Source organism: Artemia franciscana, chromosome 7, assembly GCF_032884065.1.
Source record: "Artemia franciscana chromosome 7, ASM3288406v1, whole genome shotgun sequence".
In the NCBI taxonomy this organism is placed as follows: Eukaryota; Metazoa; Arthropoda; class Branchiopoda; order Anostraca; family Artemiidae; genus Artemia; species Artemia franciscana.
The window spans coordinates 27,287,581-27,309,857 of record NC_088869.1 but is presented as its reverse complement, the minus strand read 5'-3'; the positions used below and the strand labels follow the sequence as shown (position 1 = coordinate 27,309,857).

General features: G+C 35.0%; 1 protein-coding gene across 1 annotated transcript in view; it reads right to left on the bottom strand.

Moving 5' to 3' along the window:
- The window catches only part of LOC136029082 (endoplasmic reticulum lectin 1-like), a gene marked incomplete in the record, with an annotated part of 524,377 nt that overhangs the window by 8,885 nt on the left and 493,215 nt on the right, over positions 1 to 22,277 (bottom strand).

Sequence of the window (22,277 nt, the reverse complement as noted above, 5' to 3'; positions counted from 1 at the left end):
GCAACGTTAATGACAGTACCACAGACATTTTGACAAAATCATTTCTTATCTTAAAATAAAAAAAAAAAGAAACTAAAAAGTTCCCAATGGAAAATGGTAGATCATAGGTCTAGGTTGTTTTTCCTTCATTATTAATATCTGTTACCAAGTGTACATTCGGCAAAAGTAAAGAATGTACGAAACTACTCTCTGTTTTACAAGAAACATAGGAAATGTCAACACCTGCAAAGTGCTTCTTACTTAATGTCTCCAACAAACATAGAAAATGTCATAACATAGAAGAATAGGACAATAGGAAATGTCCAAAAACATGGGAAATGTTAACGCCTGCAAAGTGCTTCTAATATAATTTGCTTTCAACAAACATAATAAATGTCATAACATAGGAACATGAGAAATGTCCAGATTGTTCAGAAACATAGGAAATGTCAAAACTTGCAAAGCACTTCTTATTTAATTTGCTTTCACCAAAAAAAGGGCATTTTAAAGGAAAGTAGAGAGAAATTAAAACCTGAAACGAACAGAAAGGTCATAAAATAAGTCAAAGTGAAAGCGAATGAGTGCAACTTAACTGCAAACCTAACTAAAACTAGACCTACGTTGCCTGGGCAACGTGAAGTGTTGCGGCAACCTTTGTCCGGCTTCGCCGATAAAAGTGTTGCGAGAGCAACACTTTGGTTTTGTTTCTTCGCTATCGGTTAAATTCTGAAGTTGTCAAAACTATCAAAGCATTCAAAACGGTATATTCAAAGCAGAACACAATCAGTAATCACATGATCAAGTTCTTCAGCGTTGAAAAAACAACAGCAAAAGAATATCGGAAGAAGGGACTAAATTGAGTTTGCAGCCAGTTGAACTTTATCCTTTTCAATCGTAGACATCGTGACCGATGGAAACTTGGAACATTATCTTATATAATCTAGTTGGTATTATAAAGCTATTCGTGACTATTCAGGATCAAATACCATAGATGTGCACCAATTTGCACAAATTTTTAGCCTCTGATGAACCTCCTCTAGCAACCGATTCTTACTTACAAGTCCCTCTCCCGTGATATACATCCAAGTTCATCGGAAACAAATAATGGGTACACCAACTAGCAAAAGTTGCAAAACCCTTGTCGCTGAAGTCATTCTAGCCCAACAGCCGATTATTACTTACAACTCCCCTACATGTCTTACAATCGGGAACCAAGTTGTTCTTACCATCAATTACACCAGAAACAGATAATAGGTACACCAATCAGCAAAAGTTGCAAACCCCTCATTGCCAAAGATGATTATAAGCTAATAATCGACTGTTGCTTGGAAGTCCCCTATATATCTCACAATTGGTATCGGCCTATTTTTGGTTCAAGTGTGTACCTTACCACTGAAGTTGTCAACCCCTTGAAACTTTCAAACTGGTGTATGTCATGAAGGAATTTTTGTAACAAAAAATGGATGACATATACTTTGATCAGCTCATCAAGGCTATCGATTGTCATTGAAAAAAAAATTTTTTATCTGTCTTAGTTCAAAAGTTGACTTTTTTGCCGGAGGCCAACTTTCTAACACCACCACTTAGAAAGGAGCAAAAGATAAGCTCTAATTTCTTTAGCAATGTCACTAAGACTAAGCTAATTATCTCCAAATGCATACAGCAAAACCAGTTATAATCAGATCGATAACTTGAATGTGGTCGCTATAATACTTAAGTTCCAATTGTTCTACGGTTTCAGATTTTCATTTTTGAGAATCTGACATATATTAGCTATTTATGACAGTCCATTTCTGTGGGTAAATGGTCATTGAAATCAATCCTCGCGTGTTTTGTTAGAAACTTTTCTTAAAATACCCATTCAGTCTCAATTAACTTATTGCTTAAATAGCTGTATAGAAAATACTAATGATTCATCCATTAATTTATTTTGCGGAACTTCTGATTTTTATCTATTGTACAAGTTTTGTACCTATAGAATTGATTTTTTTTTTTCAATTTATGAATAATTTATTTTTTTCCACAGTGACTGAGGTTTAATCTACGAAAGGTAGGCCCTGCCAACGTTGCATGAGCCATGTTGAAATGTAGCACGAAATGCTTTGATTGTTACTCATTGTTGTTTTGATGGGTTTTTCTTTCAATTTTTACCCACTATTTCCCTTTTTATTTAGAAATTTGATTATTTCAGAAGCAAGTCTGAACAAATCTATTTTTCTTGGAGTTGTTAGCACTGAAGCACCTGATAGACTCCTAACTATGTAGATTCACTGGAACATTCTCTAAGTCTAACGGATAAAAGAAAAAAAATACTTACGCACCAAAATGTTTTCATGCATACTACATATACTACGGCCAATTTTAATAAGTCTTTTCTAAAGATGTTTAAGGACATTCGCCATATGCACCAGCAAGCACCAAACAATCCCATACTTTTCTCCTTCAGATAATTGGTACACTAAGTCAAACCAGTAATGAATCCTCGTTTGCAATTTCTTTCTTGCGATTGGTTTTTATGGATTTGTTATTGTGTGTTTACCTTTTTTATTGTTGGTTTTAATGAGTTGGTCAAATTGACCTCCAACTAATCCATTTTATCCATAGTTGTACCAAAAACATGGAGCAACAGTTTGAATCTTGTATTGTTTCTAATAAATAATTAAAAGGAGTTTTTAGTCGACACTCATTTCACATTGCTCTACTAAGTTGAATCAATAGTTAAATTGTACTTAAAAAGCTCATATAAATTTAATTTAAATCCATCGTTCTTAGGATATTATTAAACAAAAAAAAAACATGTTTTTTTTAAAATGAAAGTAAGGATCGACATTAAAATTTAAAACGAACAGAAATTACTCCTTATATGAAAGGGTTTTTCCTCCTCAACGCCCCGCTCTTTACGCTAAAGTTTGACTCTTTCTCTTAACTCTACATTTTAAAACAGTAAAAAACTTTAGCGTAAAGAGCGGGGCGTTGAGTGGGAAAAGCCCCTTTCATATACGGAGTAATTTCTGGACATTTTTGAATTAATGCATGTTTTGATCTTGGCTCTCCGCAAATAAATAATTAAAAGGAAATTTGCATATTAAATTTTTTGGGCTAAATGGCTTTTCCACTGTTTTAATCGGAAGATTTTGAGAAAAAAGGAGCGAGGGAGGAGACCTAGTTGCCCTCAAATTTTTTGATTACTTAAAAAGGCAACTATAACTTATAATTTTTTACGAATGTTTTCATAAGTGAAAAATATACGTAACTTACGAATTAAATTACGTTGCGACCTTCTATATTCGTATGATCTTATTGCGTATATGAGGGGGGTTCACCCCTCGTCGATACCTCGCTCTTTACATTAAAGCTTAAATTTTGTCCCAATTCCTTAAGAATGACCTCTGAATCACAAAGGCCGTAGAGTAAATAGTTGAAATTACTAAAAATACTTTAGCGTAAAGAGCGAGGTATTACGAGGAGGTAAACCCCTCATATGCGTAATAATTTCTGTTCGTTTCAAGTTTTAATGCTGCTTCTCACTTTCAGTAGAAAAAACTGTTCATACTTATTTTTTCATTATTTTTTTTAAATAATGCTAGAAAATCCTGTGCCCCTCCATTGAAAGTCTCTTCCCCAATGAGAAGTTCCTCCATGGAAAGATCCTCCCACGTAACCCTCCCCTCAACTCCAACCCAAACCAAAAAAATCCCCCTGAAAACGTCTGTACACTTCCCAGTAACCATTACTATATGTAAACACAGGTCAAAGTTTGTAACTTGCAGCCCCTCTCACAGGAACTCTGGGGAGTAAGTCATCCCCAAAGACATAGTTGTTAGGTTTTTCGACTATGGTGAATAAAATGGCTATCTCTGAATTTTGATCCAGTGATTTTGGGGAAAATGAGCGTGGGAGGGCGCCTAGGTGCCCTACAATTTTTTTCGTAACTTAAAAAGGGCACTAGAACTTTTAATTTCCGTTAGAATGAGCCCTTTCGCGACATTCTAGGACCACTGAGTCGATACGATCACCCCTTGGAAAAAAACAACAAAAAAACAAATAAACACGCATCCGTGGTTTGTCTTCTGGCAAAAAATGTGAAATTCAACATTTTTGTAGATAGGGGCTTGAAACTTCTACAATTAGGTTCTTTGATACGCTGAATCAGATGGTGTGATTTTCGTTAAGATCGTATGACTTTTTCATTCGAATGAAGTTTAAACTACAAGTGGGCATGAAGCCGAAAATAGGAAGAGGTCTTAGCAAGGTGCATGTTTGTTTTTGTCCAGAAATTGCATTAAATTTGCATGCCACTTAAGCTAGTTCCCCAGTATGCGACAAATGAATCGTAATGCACAGTGTTTCCAGGCTTCGAGGAGTTGATCCTAACCTAATTACTCCAGCGTTGGTGTAAATCTCTATTAGGAATCATTGAATCTAGAAGTATAAGTGATTCCAATTGGTACTTTAGAATTTCCAAATGAAAAGGGAATGAAAGAGTCGAACTTCCATCGATTTGAATACTGGAAAAAAAAGGAAAGGAATACTAAGGTAGACAACAAAGCTTAAAAGTATAAAAAGCTTAGAAAAAAACAACAAAGCTTAAAAATATTTACTCAAAAAAGCAATAAATTAGACAACGAATAAAATCCAAAGCCAGAAGAAATAAACACTAAAAAAGATGTGCAGAAATATCAGGCTTAGAAATCATTTTTTAAGAAAAAATCTATAATTTTTTTCTGAGAAAAAAAAAATAATGATGCTTATTTGTTTTAGAAAAAAATTATCATTTTTGAGAAGAGAAAGCTATACGTTTTACCCCATTGTCTTTAGTGCTTATCGACAAATGCTGCTATTTTCATTTTATTTGAATTTGTAGAACTAATGTGAACCAATCCGAAGTCTAGAGAGTTCCTTATTGAAACTTGGGGTTCAATTGGCTGCCTACATACTGTCACATATCCATGTCCTACAGTTTTTAAGAAAATTGTATGTTTTTTTTATCATCTTCGGTACGGATGAACTGGATGAAGACACATACTTTGGTTAGACTCTTTCCGAAGGTCGTTACCTTCCCGTCTTTGGTACTCTTTTTTATGTCAGACGTATATTCGGATTTGTGATTCTAGTGTATCCGTACTTGGTTTTGGCTACAGGAACCGTAAATTTGGCTACACCACTGTAATTATTAGGTCATATTATAGAAAATATAGTACACTGTCACGGATCTGTCTGCACCACTAAATTTGCCGTGTTTAGATTATGGTAGGTCCATCGTTAATTCAAAATCAGTTTGTTGTGTAGATGGTAGGTCCTGACAGAGGACAGCCGCATGTAAACCGCATGAGGACTTTACTTTTTTACTTGGTCTCTCCTCTGGCATTGTCAACTTTGTAGACCAAAACCCCTGCGCGATTTCTTAACTTACCCGTCTTTCTTCAAAATTTATCTATGAAGCTTTTGTTTTAAAAATGGATATTTTAAGCATGTTCCCGGGAACTGTTTGCATCATGTTGTCCATGTTGCATCATGTTGTCTAGATTACCTAAAAAGACCTCTAGATTCTAGATTTTTCGATCGAATAACACATCCCCCCCTCTCAGCTTCTTGCAGTAACTTGTTCTATATTATGATTCCGAGAAAAAAAGACACGTCGCTCTCTACCGAACCAATTTTTTTGCATTTCATTTTAACAAATTACAACTTGATTTCAAACATGGAGGGATTAAAATAGAGAGATATAATCTGGCCTATTTTACGACTGAGTTTCATAACCTTCTCTACAAACATATAATATTTAGTTACCTGTTATACATAAAGAAAGAAAAAATGCAACAAACCAAACACTAATTGTAGCGTAAATATAAAGCAACCTAAAAAGACCTCTAGATTCTAGATTTTTCGATCGAATAACACATCCCCCCCTCTCAGCTTCTTGCAGTCACTTGTTCTATATTATGATTCCGAGAAAAAAAGACACGTCGCTCTCTACCGAACCAATTTTATTACATTTCAGTTTAACAAATTACAACTTGATTTCAAACATGAAGGGATAGTTTGATCAAACAGTTCGTGGTAACGAACTGTAGTAAGGAGCGACCCGGCTCAATAGTAACCAAAACTCTAAAAAATTAAATTTTGATATCAATAGCTACATTAAAAGAATCGCATTTTAATGCTGATTTTAAATATATAAGTTTCGACAAGTTTAGTCTTACTCATCAAAAGTTACGAGCCTGAGAAAATTCGCCTTATTTAGGAAAATAGGGGGAAACACCCCCTAAAAGTCGTAGGATCTTAACGAAAATGACACCATCAGATTCAGCGTATCAGAGAACCCTACTGTAGAAGTTTCAAGCTCCTATCTACAAAAATGTGGAATTTTGTATTTTTTGCCAGAAGACAAATCACGGGTGCATGTTTATTTGTTCTTTTTTTTTTTTTTTTTTTTTTTTTTTTTTTTTTTCTTCCAGGGGTCATCGTATCGACCAAGTGGTCCTAGAATGTCGCAAGAGGGCTCATTCTAACGGAAATGAAAAGTTCTAGTGCCCTTTTTGAGTGACCAAAAAAATTGGAGGGCATCTAGGCCCCCTCCCACGCTCACTTTTTTCCCAAAGTCAACGAATCAAAATTTTGAGATAGCCATTTTGTTCAGAATAGTCGAAAACCATAATAGCTATGTCTTTGGGGATGACTTACTCCCCCACAATACCTGGGGGAGGGGCTGCAATTTACAAACTTTGACCAGTGTTTACATATAGTAATGGTTATTGGGAAGTGTACAGACATTTTCAGGGGGATTTATTTTGTTTGGGGGTGGGGCTGAGGAGAGGGGGCTATGTTGGAGGATCATTCCTTGGAGGAATCTGTCATGGGGGAAGAAAAATTCAATGAAAAGGGCGCAGGATTCTCTAGCATTACTATAAGAAAACAATGAAAAATAAACATGAAAACGTTTTTTCAAATGAAAGGAAGAAGTAGCATTAAAACTTAAAACGAACAGAGATTATTCCGCATATGTGGGGTTCTAAAAATACTTTAGCATAAAGAGCGAGATATTTAGGAGGAGATAAATACCTTGCTCTTTATGCTAAAGTATTTTTAGTAATTTCAACTATTTATTCTACGGCCTTTCTTTCAGGGGTCATTCTTAAAGAATTGGGACAAAACTTACGATTTGTTGTAAAGAGCGAGGTATTAACGAGGGTATAAACCCCCTCGTATACATAATAAAAATATAAGGTTATGAAAGTTTGTTACGTAAGTTAATTCTTAAGTTACGTATATTTTTTACTAATAAAAATGTTGGTTAAAAATTAAAAGTTTTAGTTGCCTTTTTAAGTAACCAAAAAATTGGAGGGCAACTAGGCCTCCTTCTCCACCCCTTATTTCTCAAAATCGTCTGATCAAAACTAAGATAAAGCCATTTAACCAAAAAAAAGAATTAATATACAAATTTCATTTTAATAATTTATGTGCGGAGAGCCAAAACCAAACGTGCATTAATTAAAAAACGTTCAGAAATTAAATAAAAAAACTAATTTTTTTAGCTGAAAGTAAGGAACGACATTAAAACTTAAAACGAACAGAAATTACTCCGTATAGATAGATAGATAGACAGATAAGTGTATTTCAAAAACCCGTGGGTCATATACACACAAAATATAAATAAATAACAAACAAGCAAGGAAATTAACAACAGTACGAACACGCACAAAAAAAAAAAAAAAAAAAAAAAAAAAAAAAAAAAAAAAAAAAAAAAAAAAAAAAAAAAAAAAAAACAGAATTCAACGCAAAAAGTACCTAATCTAACTACAAAAGAAATTAATCATATAAAACTTTTTCTTCTTATTAAAGATTTTTCTATTAAAACTTAAAACGAACATAAATTACTCCGTATATGAAATGGGTTGTCCCCTCCGCAATCCCTCGCTCTTTACGCTAAAGTTTGACTCTTTGCCACAATTCTACTTTTTAAAACTATTAAAAGCTTTAGCGTAAAGAGCGAGGGATTGCGGAGGGGACAACCCATTTCATATACGGAGTAATTTATGTTCGTTTTAAGTTTTAATGTCGCTCCTTACTTTCAGCTAAAAAAATTATTTTTTTATATTTAATTTCTAACATAGAGAGATATAATCTGGCCTATTGTACGACTGAGTTTCATAACCTTCTCTACAAACATATAATCTTTTCGATGTCTTTGAAGTGCTTTTGATTATGGGACTTGTAGCGAGACTACTAGGGTATCCTCAGTCTCTTTTAATTTGTTGACTTTTTCATATTTTACTAAAGAGCCCACAGTGATGTTAAGAAAATAGTCTTTTGGGATTTTTCCTCCAAAGCAAAAGAATTTAGCACTCCGAAGGAGCCCCACGGAGATGGTAAGTATAGTGATTTTGTGTTATAGCGACCACACCTAAAAAGTAAAGAAAGGGTAATCCAAAAAAAGAATGCACCAAAATATGGTGAAAATGTAATACTTTAGTAACAAAATTATGGATGCTACGACTGAGAATTATGGAACGCAGGCCTCCCAGAAAGCATTGTATTAAATACATAACCTAACAAGCTCTATACATTATGTATTTAGTTAAATTTTACCTGTATATCTGTTTATCTCACTAAGACTAAGCTAATTATCTCCAAATGCACACAGCAAAACCAGTTTTAATCAGATCGAGAACTTGAATGTGGTCGCTATAATACGCAAATGCCAATTGTTTTACGGTTTCAGATTTTCATTTTTTGAGAATCTGACTTATATTAGCTATTTATGACAGTCCATTTCTGGGGGGTAAATGGTCATTGAAATCAATCCTCGCGTGTTTTGTTAGAAACTTTTCTGAAAACACCCATTCAGTCTCAATTAACTTATTGCTTAAATAGCTGTATAGAAAATACTAATGATTCATCCATTAATTTATTTTGCGGAATTTTAGATTTTTATCTATTGTACCAAGTTTTGTACCTATAGAATTGATTTTTTTTTTTTCAATTTATGAATAATTAATTTTTTTCCACAGTGACTGAGGTTTAATCTACGAAAGGTAGGCCCTGTCAACGTTGCATGAGCCATGTTGAAATGTAGCACGAAATGCTGTGATTGTTACCCATTGTTGTTTTGATGTTGTTTTTTTTTTCAATTTTTACCCATTATTTCCCTTTGTATTTAGAAATTTGATTATTTCAGAAGCAAGTCTGATCAAATCCATTTTCTTGGAGTTGTTAGCACTTAAGCACCTGATAGACTCCTAACTATTTAGATTCACTGGAATATTCTCTAAGTCTAACGGTTAATAGAAAAAAAATACTTACACACCAAAATGTTTTCATACATACTACTTACACTACGGCCAATTTTAATAAGTCTTATCTCAAGATGTTTAAGGACATTCGCCATATGCACCAGCAAGCACCAAACAATCCCATACTTTTCTCCTTCAGATAATTGGTACACTAAGTCAAACCAGTAATGAATCCTCGTTTGCAATTTCTTTCTTGCGATTGGTTTTTATGGATTTGTTATTGTGTGTTTACCTTTTTTTATTGTTAGTTTTAGGGAGTTGGTCAAATGGACCTCCAACTGGTCCATTTTATCCATAGTTGTACCAAAAACATGGAGCAACAGTTTAATCTGGTATTGTTTCAAATAAATAATTAAAAAGAGTTTTTAGTCGACACTCATTTCACATTGCTCTACTAAGTTGAATCATCAGTGAAATTGTACTTAAAAATCTTATATGAATTCAATTTGAATCCATCGTCCTTAGCATATTATTAAACAAAAAAACAAGTTTTTCTAAATGAAAGTAAGGAGCGACATTAAAACTTAAAACGAACAGAAATTACTCCTTATATGAAAGGGGCTTTTCCTCCTCAAAGGGGTTTCTTACTGTTTTAAAATTTAGAGTTAAGAGAAAGAGTCAAACTTTAGCGTAAAGAGCGGGGCGTTGAGGGGGAAAAGCCCCTTTCATATACGGAGTAATTTCTGGACGTTTTTGAATTAATGCATGTTTTGATCTTGGCTCTCCGCACATAAATAATTAAAACGAAATTTGCATATTAATTTTTTTGGGCTAAATGGCTTTTTCATAGTTTTAATCGGAAGATTTTGAGAAAAAGGAGCGAGGGAGGAGGCCTAGTTGCCCTCCATTTTTTTGATTACTTAAAAAGGCAACTCTAATTTACAATTTTTTACAAACGTTTTCATAAATAAAAAATATATGTAACTTACGAATTAAATTACGTTGCGACCTTCTATATTCATATGATTTTATTACGTATACGAGGGGGCTCACCCCTCGTCGATACCTTGCTTCTTACATTAAAGCTTAAGTTTTGTCCCAATTCCTTAAGAATGACCTCTGAATCACAAAGGCCGTAGAATAAATAGTTAAAATTACTAAAAATACTTTAGCGTAAAGAGCGAGGTATTACGAGGAGGTAAACCCCTCAAATGCGTAATAATTTCTGTTCCTTTCAACTTTTAATGCTGCTTCTCACTTTCAGTAGAAAAAACTTTTCATATTTATTTTTTTCATTTTTTTTTAAATAATGCTAGAAAATCCCGCACCACCTTCATTGAAAGTCGCTTCCGCGATGAGAAGTTCCTCCATGGAAAGATCCTCCCACGTAACCCTCCCCTCAACTCTCCAACCCAAACCAAAAAAAAATCCCCCTGAAAACGTCTGTACACTTCCCAGCAACCATTACTATATGTAAACACAGGTCAAAGTTTGTAACTTGCAGCCCCTCCCCCAGGAACTGTGGGGAGTAAGTCATCCCCAAAGACGTAGTTATTAGGTTTTTCGACTATCTCAGAATTTTGATCCGGTGACTTTGGGGAAAAATGAGCGTGGGAGGGGGCCTAGGTGCCCTCCAATTTTTTTGGTAACTTAAAAAGGGCACTAGAACTTTTAATTTCTGTAAGAATGAGCCCTTTTGCGACAAATCTTTAAAAAACCCGTTGGCCTACATACCAAGGTTTATAAGGTTTTTTTTTGTAAACCCCTGTAAACAAAACGTTTTAAACGGGTAGCGGTCTTTGACTGTCCCTCGATACTAAGAGAATATGGTGTAACGAGAATATAAACTCCTTGAAGGGCTAAATAAGTATAGAAGGGGTAAGAAAGTAATGAAGGACTATTAAGAAAGTATAGAAGGGCTAATGGAAGTATAGCAATCTCCAATTAACCTAGGTACAAAAATAATCTAAATGAAAGTTGGTCGAGGGTGGAACTCCGATGAATCCTTGTGCACATAAAATAATAACTTGCGCTAAGTTACGTGAATATTGTTTTTAAATGTCGAAAGTCAACAGCAAATAATTTATTATTATGCATTTCAAAGGCTTATTCAAGAAAGAGATTTTTTTTATGATTGTTTAGATGGAAGGTGACAGAAATTGACAAGCTCTAAATATCCTTTTAATCCTGCTGTTAGAAAAAAAAATTCCAAGCCTTTCTCTTTGATCCCTCCTCAAGTTTGCCCATGGGGACCTTTTTTTTTTCCTGTTTTGCTCGTTTTTGTGTGTGTTATTTTTAGTATAAATGATGATTCATATGCCTCAGTATTTAACTCGTAAGGCATTCGTTGTAAGTCTGGACCCAACATTTTCTCTCACTCTTAGTACTATATATTTGTTTTTAAAAGTAAAGCTGAACTACGATTTTTTGTTTTACAGGATTTTTACGGAAATATCATATCCAAGGAGTGCCAAAATCGTCTTAAAATTAAATCGGTCCAAGAAACGGACGCGGGTAATTATACCTGCCGTTTGACTTACGGCTCAAAACATTTATATAGATCTATCAACTTATCAGTTGAGGTGTCAATCAAATGGATTGACTTTCCTACAGAACAGCAGGCAGTCATTGGAGAAGAATTTATAGTAAAGTGCATTGTTAAAGCGCAAGCCCATGATGTACTTACTGTTCATTGGTTTAAGGATGGCATTGATATAAGGGAAAGTAAGTTCATTATCATATCTAACTCTTTACGTTTAAATTAAGCGCTATTTTATTTTATTTTTATATTTAGTGTGTAGATTAGCCTTGTTAACCTAATGAGACATAATTCATCTGGTTGGACGCAGAAATACCCAATTGTTGTCTTTTACAATGGTTTTTGATGTGTTTCTGCTAAAAAATTTTTTAACGAAATTGTCTTTCTACAAAAAAGTATAAAGCGCTCGATATTCCAAAACAGAGTATGTGTATTTTCGGCTATGATTTGGTACACGTATGGCTATTGACCTTCCCGCATTGATTGCTGATGATTGAGAAATGTTTAGTAGTCTCCATTCCCATTCATGGAATTGAATCTTTTATCTAAATTTCAATTAGAGTGGTGTTTTCAGTTTGTGGGTTTGAAGCGTGTTTCGAGCGAGCTAAACAGAAATCGTTTTCAGGTTCTCCATGTGCAACCCAGCAAAACGATGAAGTATTTTCATCTTACGGGCTCCAAGCGTGTTGAGACCAGGTTTTTCAAAATTGTAATGGGTTAGAATAGCATGGTTGAACACGGGTTCTAAGAAGACTTCTAGCCACGTTGATCACGGCACTCAGAACAATAATCTGCACAACTCTCGTCGAGCTCCGTGTTAGGTGGTGGGTGGCCTAAAAACAAGGCTGAGTTAAATCTAGCGTGCTCTGCTTTGTGATGGCTGCACTGCTTTCACAATGTTGACGTGTGGGACTCCTCACTTTGCATCGTTACTGCCCATGTGTTCTGTCAAAACTTATACAGTTTTTAGGAGTTTTTCTTTTCTAATAGTGCCACTATGTATAAAAGGAAACGAGTTCTGTAGTGATTACTGTTAGTCTAGTTAAATATGCTAAGTACATCGAAATAATCACACATTTGTTAGATTGATAGTGAGCATGTATACTTGTGTGAGTGGAATCATTCAAGTTGGTAATAGGTTTTCAAAGCTTTTTGATATTAAGCGGGGAGTAAAACAGGGCAGCACCCTTTCACCTAAGTTGTTTAATATTGTTATTAATGATGTTGTTAATTTTCTAGAGAATAGATGGGCTCCGAAAGTTAGCCTAGGGACTCAAAAATTATCTCTCTTATTATTTGCAGATGATATTGCTTTGGTGGCTAATAAACCGCAAGATCTACAGACTCTTTTGAATCTCATAGAAGAATATTTGCATATAAAAAAGTTAAGGCTGAATACTGAAAAGAGCGAAGTTGTTATTTTTAAAAAAAGGAAGGTTGGGGACGATGAAAAATATACGTTTAAATTTAATAATAAGGAACTATTTATAAGTAAAAGAATAAAATATTTAGGCTTTATCTTATCGGAAAATGGAAGCCTAAGGAGTCATGTTGATGAAATAATTAAGAGAGGTAGGGTGGCCATGTCAGCTATATTTAGAAACCCGACGATAATGGGGATCAAAAACCTAAAAATGCATAAAAGAATATTTAACACAAAAATTTTACCCGTAATAGAATATGGAGCAGAGATATGCGGTGGAGAAACGGTGCAGCAACTGGAGTCCCTTCAGCTCCAGTATTATAAAAGAGTGTTTGGTTTACATCAGACAACTCATTCACAGATTCTGAAAGGTGATATGGGCCTGTTTTCTTTAAAGCTACGTAGGTATATTTTAATGCTTAGATTCTGGTTGAAGTTAACTAAGAGTAATGAAGATACACTAGTAAGAGTGGCATATGAAGAGATGTTGAAATGTGGTTTAAAAACCTCGTGGCCATCCCAAATTAAATCATTACTAGAAAAAGTAGGAATGCCTTATTTATGGAATAATGGTCTTTGCTCTCGCGATGTACCAGCAAATTTAGAAAGCCAGGTACGATTTATATTAGAGAGTCAGGAAATTCAGCATTGGCAAGGGCTGGTTCTTGATTCTACAACCCTGCAACATTATAATCAGGCAAAACCTAGTTTTGGGGAGGAAGTTTATTTTAAACTTAATTTACCGGCTATGATTCTACGTCGTTGGATTCAGCTTAGGGCAAATTGTCTTCCAATCCAGAACAGGCAAAAAACGTTCGACAAAAATAAAATGATAGTTGGTCCTGATAGGCGGTATCTTTGTCCTCTTTGTAAAGATGATGATGAAGACTTGGATCATTTTCTCCGGAAATGCCCGGTGCTCTTGGATTTACGGGAAATTTATTTGCATGGGATTAATTTGATGCTTCCGGGTATTCTACAAAATAGTAACCCAACCACAATATTTCGAGTGGGAGTATATATAGAAAAATATTTAATAAGAAGAAAAAGTTTTATATGATTAATTTCTTTTGTAGTTAGATTAGGTACTTTTTGCGTTGAATTCTGTTTTTTTTTGTGCGTGTTCGTACTGTTGTTAATTTCCTTGCTTGTCTGTTATTTATTTATATTTTGTGTGTATATGGCCCACGGGTTTTTGAAATACACTTATCTATCTATCTATCTATCTAATCACACAGTTTTTCTGTACTTATCTGTTATATCGACCCCACTCAAGAAGTGAAGTTATGTTAATCCTAATGAAATATATCAAAACATAATGAAAATATGACACTTTAGAAATAAATTTGGGCTATATATTTGCACATTAGGGGGGGGGGTAAATTATAGCGGCTGTACATGCAATTTCTGTTAGCTACAATTACTCTGCATATTATGAAGTAAGAATTATTTTCTTACTTGACACTGTCCAATTACTTCCCTCCCCCCTAATGTGAAAATATATAGCCCAAAGTACCCAAGTCTAATGTATTCTGTCATCTGTTTTCAACTGAGCGTAAGCTAATTGTCTCTTAATACTGACAGATCAAGCTGGTTTGTTTTCGAGTTATATGTGTTATATGTATATAATAAGTGAGTCTCTCTAGTTAATTCTTGTTTATCTAATTTGTGAGCGTCTTTGTTTTCATAATGTTGATATGTCTAGCTGTTTATTTTACATCCAGTTACTACTCATTCCTCCTTCATGATCTATAAACTTTTTAGTTGCTTTCCTTTAAAATAGTGACGCCGCGTATAAAAAGAAACGAACCCCACACTGCTTGCTGGCCATCCGGTGAGAAAACATAATTCGCGGAAATAATTATATAAGTTTAGAAAAATAAACTGTGTTTTGCAGTTAACATGTTTTGATTTGAGACGGTCGGGCCACTTCATTATATTGTTATGTGGGACTCTTAAGACTTGCAAACGTCACTGCCTACTACTCTGGCTCGTGGACCAGCAAAAACCATCCTTTTTGGCCCCAGGCAAGAGTTCTGCGGAACTTTCCAAAATGTAATGTCATATTCATCAATCCGTCCTGAGGTCCACACTTTCCGTGAAAAACCGCACAGGCTAGACCCTTACCAGTTTCCAGGAATAAGCTGAGATCGGCGACAAAGAAAAAAACAAACAAAAAAGGACAAAACCAAAGTGTTGCTCTCGCAACACAATAATGAAAATTAAAATCTTAAAACTAAGTTGTTCGAGAAAAATTGAAAGTATACATCTTCAACTTTTATCTGAGGTATCGGACGATTTTTTTTGGGACAGGATTAAAACATTTTGAAACCAAAATTTTTACGCCAAAGTTTAAAAAATGTTTCCTCAAAGTGGTTTTCCTTCAGGCCGATATTTGGCGTGAGACTCCATTCGTCTCATCTACTTCCTTTTGTGTGTAATATATTTTATAATATATATATATATATATATATATATATATATATATATATATATATATATATATATATATATATATATATATATATGTATGTATGTATATGTATATATATATATATATATATATATATGTATATATATATATATATAAATATATATATATATATATATATATATATATATATATATATATACATATATATATAATATATATATATATATTATATATATTATATATATATATATATATATATATATATAATATATATATATATATATATATATATATATAATTAAAGAGAACTATCTCGGTTTTCTCAGTGTTAAAACTGAGGCCAAGTTTTAGATATTCGGTTTTAAGTGTTTCAAAATGTCAAAAGCTTTTTGCAATGTTCTACTTAAGTTCAAGACGTCGTCGGCGTAGCATACTAAGGAGGTGTCTATAGAGGAAAGAATGCATGAGGTTGAGCATTTATCTTGTGCTTGAAGAACATAATTATTGAACAAATGAGGGGAGGAGACAGCTCCCTGGTGGGCACCCTTCAAAACGGGGATCAATTTTTCATGAGGCCGGGGAGGCAAATATTTGTCGGGAGGAAGCTTTAGGCGAATGGACAGCCTCGAGTACATATCACGTAGGGATCGAACTATGCAGGGATTCAGACCTCGTTGTGAAGCTTTTAATAACATTTCAGCGTGTATGAGTGAATCGAATGCACGGCTGATGTCATGACTAGCTAAGGCGATGCTCTCTCCAGAAAAATCCGCATCGAGTAGCACATTCACTTCAGCCGTCAAGGCATCGGCACAACCAGTGCGGCGCTTAAATCCGAATTGACGTGGCGGGGTGTAGCATTTAGTTTCCAGTTCATTAATGAATAGAAGCTCGAATAGTTTACATAAAGATGTGGCGACTGTAATGGGGACGGAAAGACGAGCATTTGATTTCATTTTTCCCTTTCTTCTGAATGGGGGTAAGATCCCCTACGCAGAAAGATGAGGGAACAACACCTTGCGTGAAGATCATCTGCATAAGAAGCGAAAGATGCATAGCGAGAACCGAACCACCATGTTTAATATGGATAGCGCTAACACGGTCAATTCCGCAAGAAGACTTATTTTTCAACCGACGAATTGCTTGAATAACAGACTCTAAACTGACAACAAAATCACCGTGCGGAAGCTTATCAAGGAACTCATCCAATTCTCTCGTACATGTCTTCAAGCTGGGGGTTAGGAGCAGGAAATTCACTCGCATAATAAGAATATCAATCCTCGACGGGGATTTCAGACGGCGACAACAGAGGGGTAGGCTTTGCCAAAGATACAGACTTGAAAAGAAAATTTCGATCCTGTTTTGCACGGGTGGAATAGCTATGAACGAGAGATTTGCGGTGGAGGGAGAGCGCCTTCGAGAATATACGCTTCGTAGTCAGTCTGATGCTATTAATGGTACCAGATCTTGGGCACCCACAATCTTTCCATACCGAAAACCAGAATTTTGCTCTATGACAAGCGGCTACCAGCGAATGATTCTCGGGCCATTTTTGCACCATCCCTTTACGAACTTTTACTTTAGGTACCGCTAACCTCTCAGCATGAAGGAGAGCGTGACAAATTTCAATACAATAAATATTGAGACAAATTCGGACTTCTTCTTTAGAGAGATCTTTCGGTTTTTGGAGGAGATTAAAGGGAATACGGATTTTATTAAGAATTTCTTCTGTCGCCAGAGCAAATAGTTGCTTATCAGCCTTAAGCCAATCAAGACGAAATTTAGGCTGTTGAGTTTCCTGGCGGGTTTGGTGACCATTCGAAGAGACAATATGTACAGAAGACGAGACAGGAAGGTGATCAGAAATTTGATAGTCCGTTACTACCCTAACATTTTGAACAGTTAAATTATGAGAAATGGCAACATGGTCTAGATTTGACACACTGGAGGAGCTGTGAATATATGTAAAATCCCTATCTTTTCCTACCACAGCAAGGTAATCACCAAAAAGATTCTTAATCAAAGAGGTACGAGATGATTGTAGAGAAGAAATCTCAGAAAAGTTGCAGTTGAAATCTCCAATTACTACACAAGAAAAACCCTGGCGCTTAATTTTAGATATACATGAATTTAGTTTCTCACAAGAAAGGGCAAAAAGACGTTCTTAATGCTCATCTTTATAATCTGTTGCCAAATACATGTTAATAAATACACAACTTTCAATTCGTACTGCGAGAAGATTGTCAGACTTTTCGTATAGACTGGACAGAACACATGACCGAACAAACGTAGCTAGGCCTCCTGAAGGTCTTCCTCGGCTGCCGCTCTGTTTAGCTGGGACTTTGTAGGCCTTCGTGGTATGATTCAGTTCTAGCAGGTTTTCACTTTGCACGGTAATAAAGTGCTCTTGAATGCACACTACATCATGTTCGACACTTAAATCACTAAGGATCGGGAGCTTCTCAATGAACGAACCATTGATGTTCCATGAAATGAAGCTATAGCACTTGCTCATGATTTTTGTAGTTGCCTGTTTTCGGGACAACTAATACTGTAGCAGGTATGACCCGGCACTTTACACTGTACAAAAAGGGAGTTTTGAGCAGGGAGCTTCGCGCGTGGAAATGTGCTCATGCGAGCTACATTTTGAACATGTTGATGGATTTTTACAGTTGGAAGCTAGATGGCCTATCCTGTGGCAGTTGAAACAACGGCGCGGAAGGAAGACAAATTCTTGGGCTTGTAATCGTTCGTAGCCAATTCTAACCGAGTTTTCAAGGAAAACTTCAAGATCACTCCGCGTCTGAAAATATACTTCATATGTTCTCGACTTTCCACACTGGTTTACCTTCGTATATTTTGGTATTAATTCTTCGAGCTTCGAGTGATCGATATCCTCCGGCAGGCGCTTGACCACGCCGATATAAGCAGATTCTTTTAATGAGGCATTTAGACTTGGGCTTGATGTTTTCATAGTTTCAACTATTTTCGTGGCTGCTGTCTTAGTTCGAACAAGTTTCCACTCGTTTTTGGTGCACTTTAATTCCGTAACGTCTTCCACAGAGTTCAGGTACATGGAGTCCAAGAAAACCTTGCGTTTTTTGGGCCTTTAAGGTCAGTTGGTGGGTTTTTCACCATAACAGCGTATGACGGCTTTGAGGGGGGTGCACAATTTAAGGATTGCTGAGAGGGCTTAGGCAGGCTCATTTGAGGGTGGGTTAGCGTTGCTAGAGCACCGTCCAACTTCCTAGACATTTCGTTTATTTTAGAAATAGCTGTGGCGCTAACGGCATCGCCTATTGTGGGAACTTCACAGGGGCTGAATATCACGAATTTAGGAATGTTCACTTTTTGCTTCGCGGCGTTTACTAAGGTTTTCGACATTTCGAGAATATTGTCCTCATCTTTGGCACGGATTACTACTCTATTAGGCTCATTAAGTTCTGTATGGAGAATTCGTTTAGCTAGTATAATTGTCTCCTGGTCGTAGTAGCCTACCGCTGATTTGATAATTGATTCCATTTTAATGCCATCGTTAAGCGCTCTGCTAATGAAGTTCAATACTGCATTTAATATCAGTTTCTCACCCATCTTACGAGTCCCATAGACAATCCAAAAGCGTAGTCCGTTAAACCGGTTCTACGTCAAAATCTTGATAGTTATTGTAGGTCAGAAATTCACTGTAGGTACTTATCAAGTTCAAAGTCCCAAGGTATTTGATATTTAAGTATCGATTTCAAATTCACGTAGTAAAAATGTCAATAGCAAATAAATCTAAACAATCGGATAAATAATGTCTCTAGGGAAATCACACAGGTTGAAGCCTTACTCAATTGAAAGGTTAATATACAAAAAGAGGTGTTTACTGAACGAACTCTGAATGAAGACTGTATATATATATATATATATATATATATATATATATATATATATATATATATATATATATATAATATAATTATATATGTAATTATATATAATATATAATTATATATAAAATATAAAATATATATAAAATATATAATTATATATATATAAAAATTCTATCTCTCTTTGTTCAAGAGTTGATTTTTTTTTTGCCGTAGGCCAACTTTCTAACGTCACCACTTAGAGAGGAGCAAAGGATAAGCTCCAATTTCTTTAGCAATGAGAGAACTTTTAAAATTTATTAGGCACATCTGATACCATTTCTCTATCGCAATCCCAAGTCCGAAAAACCGAACGATAAACTCAGCTGAAATCACAAACAGAAATGGGTAGAAATAATAGATGGTAGCGCTTTCGGACACGTGGGAAAATGCCACATTTTTGCTTCTGTAAATTTTTCTATTTATCACTCAAAAAAGAAATATTGGCTGTGGGGCCGGGTTATTGCCGCATATATTTAACGCTTATAGATTTTAATCCATCTTCAATTTGAAAGTAGTGCCTGCCTGCTTGACTGCTAGAACGGAGCTTTCCATTCGAAAGCAGAAACATGGTTTGATGAAACGGAAGCTTGGGTGCAAACTTCAGATACTCCTCTCTGACATAGGCTATATAACTCAACTTCACTTCGCACACCATAGGCTCTGGCTCGTGGACCAGCAAAAACCATCCTTTTTGGCCCCAGGCAAGAGTTCTGCGGAACTTCCCAAAACGTAATGTCATATTCATCAATTCGGCCTGAGGTCCACATTTTCTGTAAAATCGCACAGGTTAGACTCTTACCAGTTTCCAGGAATAAGCTGAGATCGGCGGCATAGAAAAAAAAAACAAAAAAACGGGACAATGCCAAAGTATTGCTCTTGCAACACAATAATCAAAATTAAAATCTTAAAACTAAGTTGTTCGATAAAAATTGAAAGCATACATCTTCAACTTTTATCTGAGGTATCGGACGATTTTTTTTGGGACAGGATTAAAACATTTTGAAACCAAAATTTTTAGGCCACAGTTTAAAAAATTTTCCTCAAAGAGGTTTTCCTTCAGGCCGATATTTGGTGTGAGACTCCATTCGTCTCATCTACTTCCTTTTGTGTGTAATATATTTTATTATATATATATATGTATATATATATATATATATATATATATATATATATATATATATATATATATATATATATATATTATATATGTATATATATATATATATATATATATATATATATATATATATATATATATATATATGTTACAAAATATGTATACATGTAATATTATATATGTTACATAATATATTTTTTACAGTGTATAAGCTTTATTGAACAATAGGGATAAAGTCAAGCAAGAAAAAAAAAATTATCATTGAGTTAACTGCTTCGGCTAGATGTCTGTTCGATCGATATAGATTTATGAAATTATTCTCTTTTGCAGACACATATCAAAGCCAGTATCTCCCCCAAGGGAATGGACTCTTCATTCGCAACGTGTCCAGAGAAGACGCGGGTATTTTCACCTGCCGAGCAAAAGTTGAGCTCACAGCAGATTTTAGTGAGAAACAAATTTCTTTGAAGGTAAGCTTTGATTTCCGAATAACTTCATTTCTTTCTATAAAAGTTTGTGATTTCACTACCAAATATTTGTGAGAAATAAAAAAAAATATTACTGAGATAGTAAAAAATTTTAATATTTAATGCCCGCTTTGAACGACCAAAATTTTACAATTACCATGATGCTGCTAAATAAATATGCCATAAATGAGGAATCTGATCCGATATAGAACAAAGGTTGTAAAAAAAAATCGAAGAAAGTAATATCCACCGAAAAGGTTTTCAATAATCCCTTCTGTTATAATCTAGATGTACCCTTCTTGCCCCTCTCCCGCCTAACTTTCTTTCTCCTATCCTTCTGTTCTTCCTCTCTTAACCTCCTGCACCTCTCTCCCTTACTCCCTTTTCTGTCCCATGAGGGAGGAAAAAGGGGGAAAGATTCTCTCTCTCTCTTTCTCTCTCTCTCTCTCTCTCTCTCTCTCTCTCTCTCTCTCTCTCTCTCTCTCTCTCTCTCTCTCTCTCTCTCTCTCTTTCTCTCTCTCTCTTTCTCTCTTTCTCTCTCTCTCTCTCTCTCTCTCTCTCTCTCTCTCTCTTCATTTTTACTGTCTTGATATGAAGATTTTCTTTTAAAATCTGGAATTATATTCTCATGAGTAAGAGCAGAGTTTTGACGATATCCAACAGAGTAATTTTTATTTGAAAGTGCTCTATATCTCTCTTGGTCTTTTCTTTCTTCTTTGGTAAAGCTTTGGTAATTTGATTTATGAAGCGCTTTTTCTGACGTTAATGGAATAACTATTTAAGGAGTAGCCTAGTTTGAAGAATGATAAGCTCTCAAAGTGTATTGTTTTTAATTTATTTCATGCTGAATTCTAAGCATTTTGGCTAGCTATTAACAATTATTAGATTAATTAAAAATTTTCCTGCATTGTTTTAATTTCAAAATTTTTGAATATTTTATAGTTGCATGAATATACGCTATCATAAACCTAGGAAAGTATCAATTTCATTTAGCTCGCGACACCAATTGTTCTTCAGGTCAATCTGAAGGAAGGAGGCCAATCCCCAAAAGTCGTTTCATTTTGAGGAATATACTTAGATTTACCGTTTATAATGGGCCTGGAGGGTATAGTAGATCCATTCTTGCTATTCACAAATTTTGATTGTAAACTGAAAGACTATAGTCATATGGTTC